Source organism: Anolis carolinensis, unplaced genomic scaffold (genome assembly GCF_035594765.1).
Source record: "Anolis carolinensis isolate JA03-04 unplaced genomic scaffold, rAnoCar3.1.pri scaffold_15, whole genome shotgun sequence".
Lineage (NCBI taxonomy): Eukaryota > Metazoa > Chordata > Lepidosauria > Squamata > Dactyloidae > Anolis > Anolis carolinensis.
In genome coordinates this window covers 14,034,892-14,042,160 of record NW_026943826.1, presented here as the reverse complement: position 1 = coordinate 14,042,160, position 7,269 = coordinate 14,034,892, and positions in this window count along the sequence as shown.

The following is a 7,269-nucleotide window of genomic DNA, read 5'->3' as shown; positions in this document are numbered from 1 at the left end:
GTTTTGATGTTTAATATGTAAAATCATAACCTAATTTGATGTTTAATAGGCTTTTTCTTAATCTCTCCTTATTATCTAACATATTCGCTTATCCAACATTCTGCCGGCCCGTTTATGTTGGATAAGTGAGACTCTACTGTAGATAGATAGATATAATCCCCACTTGCCTAGTTTCCAACAGACTTGACAACTTCTGAGGATGCCTGCCATTGATGTGGGCGAAACGTCAGGAGAGAGTGCTTCTGGAACATGGCCAAGTCGGATTGGAAAACTCAGAGCAACCCAATTTTTAAAATCTTTTTTTCCCCTCTTCTTCCTTGCAAGGGATTCTCTCCTCCTCCTTTTGCTTTTCAAAACACTCCCTTCTCTTTTTAATAATAATAATAATAATAATATAATAATAATGCTTACAGATTTGCAAGGGCCTCTTTCGTTCTCCTCTTCCCTCCCTCCCTCCCTTCCACCCATGCAGTCTTTTCCCTCTTCTTCCTGACTCGCAAGGGCTCCTCTCCCCCGCCTTCCTCTTTTCAAAACATTCCCTTCTTCTCTCTCTTCTCTGTTTTAAAAATAAAAGAGTTTCCAAAATGGGCAACTCCAGCCGGGGAGGAGAAGCAAGTGGAAAGAAAGGCAGCAAGGGAGGGAAGGCTTTGGAAAAGAAAACACACAAAGAGGAGGGAGAAATATAGCCTATATTGCACGCAATGGCTGGAAACTGGTTCAAACTGCTTTCTTTTTCTTCCTTTCTACAAGTAATGCCTGGGCACGTTTGGCAACCAGTCCACCCCCTCACCTATTTATATATATACTAGCTGTGCCTGGCCACGCGTTGCTGTGGCAAAGTGGTGGTGGTATTGGTTAAAAATTGTTGTGTCATTTTTATTTGACGTTATTTGCATTTTTTAAATTAATTTTATTGTAAGTTATATTTTTATTTATTATATTTTATTATTTTCTTGTATTATTTTTTAGTTATTGTCTGTTATTATAGTATTTTATTGCATTAATTTTTTTAGTGTTTTTTATTATTTTTTATTGGGTTGCTAGGAGACCAAGTTGGAGGAGCTTAGCCTTCTAACTGGCAGCGATAAAAGCAATTATTCCTCTCTCTCTAATTAGGACTTTATTTTTCTTTTCTTTTTGTTGTATCAACCTAGAGGCATGGATGATGGACTGTGTTGTCAAATTTCGAGCTTGGGGAGCCTGTAGTTTTGTTGTTTTGTGGATCGCCGTGATGCCATCACTCTTTTATATATATATATAGATATCTATTTACATTTGTGTGTGTGTGTCTCGCAACCAACACCCCCTTATATGTGTGTGTGTATCTCTGTGTGTTCATAGATATTGCTAACACACTCCTATTATGAGTGTGTATATAAATATTTCTGCCAACCCACCCCGATTCATATAGATGTGTATGTGTATATTTAGCAGCCAACACCACCCTGTGCATACGTGTGTGTGTATTTATGTGTGTGTATATAATAATATAATAATAATAATAAAACTTTATTTATATCCCGCCACCATCTCCCCACGGGGACTTGGAGCGGCTTACATGGGGCAGTGGCCCAAACAACATAAGAACAAAATATAAGCAACACAATACAATCACAATATAAAAAGATAAAACAATAATACAATATACCAATATAAACAACAATACAAGATAAAAAATTCATTTAAAAACACATAAATGGTAAGACCGTAATAAAAACAGGATAAATTATTAAAAACCCACTGGGGCTGATTAATTAATGACTATCTCTGAAGGCCTGCCGAAACATCCATGTATATGGTATGATACATACCATATGTATATGGTATGATACATACCATATACATATGGTATGTATCAAATGATGATGTGTTTTAACTGTGTTGTGCCCCGCCTCAAGCCATAAGAAGCGGGTAACAATTATCATTATTAGTAATTGCTAACATATTTATTTATTTACAGTATTTATATTCCGCCCTTCTTTCTCACCCCGAAGGGGACTCAGGGCGGATCACATTACACATATAGGCAAACATTCAATGCCTTAACATAGAACAGAGACAGACAAACACAGGCTCCGAGCTGGCCTCGAACTCATGACCTCTTTGGGTCAGAGTGGTTTGTTGCAGCTGGCTGCTCACCAGCCTGCGCCACAGCCCGGCCTGTCATGTGTGAGTATGTATATTGCAATCAACTCATCTCTACTAATTTATGTGTATGTATGTATATATGTATGTATATAAATATGTGTGTGTATTGCAACCCATCTCATGCATGTGTGTTTGTGTGTGTGTATCACAACCAACCCGTCACAGTAGAGTCTCACTTATCCAACATAAACGGCCCAGCAGAATGTTGGATAAGCAAATATGTTGGATAGTAAGGAGGGATTAAGGAAAAGCCTATTAAACATAATATTAGGTTATGATTTTACAAATTAAGCACCAAAACATCATGTTATACAACAAATTTGACAGAAAAAGTAGTTCAATAAGCAGTAATGCTATGTAGTAATTACTGTATTTACAAATTTAGCGCCAAAATATCACGATGTATTGAAAACATTGACTACAAAAATGTGTTGGATAATCCAGAATGTTGGATAAGCGAGTGTTGGATAAATGAGACTCTACTGTATCTGTGTCCATATATTGGGGGGGCGGGGCGGGAGAGAAGCCAATTACCCAATTAAAATAAATATAAATTGTGTGTGTTTAGATTTACATTATTCAATGTATGTCTCTCCAGGTCTATAAGCACACATAGACAGACAAAAAGGCAAAGACATTGAACAAAGTAAATGTGCTGTGTTCAGTGAGGATATACAATGTTTCATATTGCAAGTATGCTTTGATTTTGTTTCTGCACATGTTGCGTATATTTCGGTTATTCTATATTTTGTTTCAGATTGCGTGGCCGCTTTGTTATACGTTTTGTTCCGCATATCTACTTTCTTTATATTGTTCTATATTTGCTTTGCTTGGTACAGATGCTTTGATTATGGCACTCTTATACAATGTTTATTCTTTAAATACATTGTGTTTTACTATTAATACAACCTCAAGCAGTTCTGATGTCGTGATTTCTCACCGATATATTTTAGTCTTGGCAAGATGGGCTCAGGGTGGGTTTACCTTGCTTATCCTCTATTGCAACCTCATTGTTTTTAATTCAATGTTTTAATACCGCGTTGTGTTTTTTCGGTTATTGTGTATATATTATTATAGGTTTGTTGTCGAAGGCTTTCATGGCCGGGATCACAGGGTTGTTGTATGTCTTTCGGCCTGTGTGGCCATGTTCCAGAAGTATTCTCTCCTGACGTTTCGCCCACATCTATGGCAGGCATCCTCCATACCTCACAACCTCTGAGGATGCCTGCCATAGATGTGGGCGAAACGTCAGGAGAGAATACTTCTGGAACATGGCCACACAGCCCGAAAGACATACAACAACCCTATTATAGGTTTTTTTGTTATTGTTCTTTGATGTTTTATTTTATCTTATCATTGTTTTGTATCTGATTTTGCTGTAAGCCGCCCCGAGTCCCCTTCGGGGGAGATGGAGGCGGGATATAAATAAACATTATTATTATTATTATTATTATTATTATTATTATTATTATTATTACTACTTTTGCCTTCCCCTGAGGCTGAGAGAGTGATGCGAACCCCAGTCTCTGACTTACTGCATTGTTCTGCCTTTCATATTAAGAAGCAGGGAAGTTGCAATGGAGGCTGGTGAGCAAGGCTGTGCAAGGCCAGCAGCCAGCTTTCCCTTGCCCTAATTTATTTTGGGGGTGCAGATGGGGCACCCCAAAGGGAAGGGGCTGGTTTTTATTTTATTTTGCTGAGAGGTGCTCTAATGGCATTTCTTTGCCTTTCTGGTAGGGGGGCTTCCGCCTTGCCAAAGCAAACGGGAGGGGAGGCTGCTGGACGGGGGCCAGAAGTAGCAAGAATAAGGGGGCGGGGCGGCCGAAAACAGGAGAGGCTTTGAACCCGGTCCAGGAATGCCAGGTCCGCAGGCGGGGCGCCGCCACCCCAGCTGGGCCCAGTGTTTGGAGAGAGAGCGTCCTTTGCGGAACTGGAATGCAGAGGCCTGGGACGGACCCTCTCCCCAAGGAGAAAGCGGCCAGGCGGGGAGAAGGGGGCAAGCAGCCTTTGCTCTTTGCTCTGGTGGTCAAAGGCTGGACTTGGCTCATCGAGACTGGAAATCCCATCCATTGGCTGTGCTTGGTGGGGCGCATGGGAGTTGCTGTGGGCAGGCCGGGAGGGAAGCAAACTCTGTGGTATCATCATCGCAGTTGTTTCCTGAATGCATTTTAATCTGACCCTGCCGGCCAAGTTGTGACCTCCCTGCACCTCTTTGGAAAGCCATAAACCACTTGCTATCAATAAGGAAACTTAATAATACAGCAGTCTTAATAATAATAATAATAATAATAATAATAATAATAATAATAATAATATATGGCTTACGAATGGGACCCTGAAGAAGGAGACAGAAGGCCTGATCCTTGCAGCCCAGGAGCAAGCCATCAGAACAAATGCAATTAAGGCCAAGATCGAAAAATCAGCTGATGACCCAAAATGCAGACTGTGCAAGGAAACCGATGAAACCATTGATCATATCCTAAGCTGCTGTAAGAAAATTGCACAGACAGACTACAAACAGAGGCATATGTGGCCCAAATGATTCATTGGAACTTATGCCTCAAGGACCACCTCCCAGCAGCAAAGAACTGGTGGGATCACAAACCTGCAAAAGTATTGGAAAATGACCACACAAAGATCCTGTGGGACTTCCGAATCCAGACTGACAAAGTTCTGGGACACAACACACCAGACATCACAGTTGTGGAAAAGAACAAGGTTTTGATCATTGATGTCGCCATCCCAGGTGACAGTCGCATTGACGAAAAACAAACAGGAAAAACTCAGCCGCTCTCAGGACCTCAAGATTGAACTTCAAAGACTCTGGCAGAAACCAGTGCAGGTGGTCCCGGTGGTGATGGGCACATTGGGTGCCGTGCCAAAAGTTCTCAGCCGGCATTTGGAAACAATAGACATTGACAAAATCACGATCTGCCAGCTGCAAAAGGCCACCCTGCTGGGATCTGCACACATCATCCGAAAATACATCACACAGTCCTAGACACTTGGGAAGTTTTCGACTTGTGATTTTGTGATATGAAATCCAGCATGTCTATCTTGTTTGCTGTGTCATAATAAAATAATAATAATAATAGGTAGCAGAGTTGCCAGGTCTGAAAGCATTCAGGCAAGAGCCTTTATCTCCAACCAGAGCATAAGTTCAAGATTCTGCCAAACAGACAGGGTGCGAAGGAGACCCGAATCCTTAAATCTGGGCAAAGTTGGTGAGGAATGGACCACCCAAGACTTTACGTGCAACTGGGGTGGGCTAACCGGGGGGGGGGGGGGATTGAGAGGAGAAGGGGCGGCTAAACCGCTCAGCAACGGAAGGGTAATTTTCCCTCTTCCTCCCAGGAGGCCCATGAAAAATGCTTTGATAACTCTTTGTGAGATTTCTAGCCGAACAGAGTGTGTTGGGCATAAAAGGCCTGGTTTAACATGTGCCCCCCCCCCCATGGTTTCCTTTGGGAGGATTACATGGAAGCCCTCTTTCCATCTCTTCCAAAGACTGTATATTTAAAACTAAGATATCTTTAGATTATTGAGAAGCCTTCTCCCCCACTTGAAAGTTGTCAGTCCAACGTTTGTGGAGGGTAACTCTTTCATGGAGGTGGGAAGGAAGCTTTAGGGCACGTAGGAGCCCCGCAAAGCCTCAAATATGTGAAAGGACATAACAATCTCTCACATTTCATCACAAGAACCACGTATATCTCCATTTTGCAATGCGGCCCCTCTTAAAATGGCAATTTTGAAAGGGAAATGATGTTTGGCTTGCTAGGATATGGGCACCAAGGCATCGGGAAGGGAATTAAGGCCCCTGGTAATTGCCCAGTGTGAACGGTTTAATATGGCCATTGCAGAAAAGTCTTAGCAGAACAACAGGACGAAATAAAGGACTGAAGGTTTGGATTTACTGGTTTATTGGTACAACTGTCAGTGCTGGCGGCTGGGAGAAGTTAAGGGTCTTCCATATGCTTAAGAAACTTGACCGAGGCAGTGTTTTAGACGTGGGCCAGGAAAAAGCCTTGTCTTCATTTGGTGGGATTTTTTGTTTCAAATGCTGTAGTTGCTTAAATGCCACATGATTCCTCAGTTTTTGGAAGAAGCCTTCCCTTTTAAAAAAATTTGGACAGTTGAGAGGGGAACAAGCTGAATTGTCGTTTTTTATTTGCTAGTGGTGTTACTCCTTAAGTAAAATAAAATTGCAGGTATTTCTGTCTCTCCCAATGCCTTGCGGCTCCATCGTAAGGAGGAGCCACGAGACACTGACCCCACGAGCTGGTCAAATGCAATAGGGAATAAGGCCTAACTTGTTTTCCCCACAGCTGCCATACCCGTGTTTTTGGCAAACTGGTGTAAATTGACTTCAGTTTAAAGTTGTTTTTGTGGTTACTCTCCTCCATCTTGGAACTGTATTCAAATCGTTGCATTTGTGAGAATTGGGACTCACTTTTTTCCATATGTGTGTGTGTGTGTATACACACACGCGTTCTACTCTAATGGGCTGGGAAAAATATGCCTTTTGACCTAAAGGCCCAGAATTTCTCAGCCAAGCAGGAGTGCATCTACAGGGTTGAATGAATGCAGTTTGACACCACGTTAACCGCCCTGGCCCAGTAAGAGAGTTGTAGTTTTATGAGGTCTTCCGCCTTTGCCAAAGAGTGCTGTGCTCACCCCAGCATTGAGCCATGGAAGTGGTGTCAAACTGAGTTAATTCCACCACACAGATGCCCCGCTAATCTCAGAAAGGGGGATTTTGACACTTGTGGCTCCGATACCTGGTTTTGTTTCCATCGACCCATCTCACACACTGGGCGTGTCACAAACATGGACAATCAGAAGTAACTGTGCTCTCCAGGTCAAGGCAGGAGCCAGGCTTTGGGCTCCTAAGTAAGAGTTTTATTTGGGCAAGCTCAGCATGTTAGAGGGGCAAGTGCTTGCCACCCTCCATCTTTGCTGAGGTGGCATTTGGGACAAGTTGTGCCTCAGTGGTGCCGGCCAAGACCAAGCCCCATTCAAAAGGGAGATGCCAACCAGAGCCACAAGCCAAAACCAGCAAGAAAAACTGTGTCAATGTGCAGTGTTCTGTGTGTTTTACTCAAATACAATTCAGCACCTTCA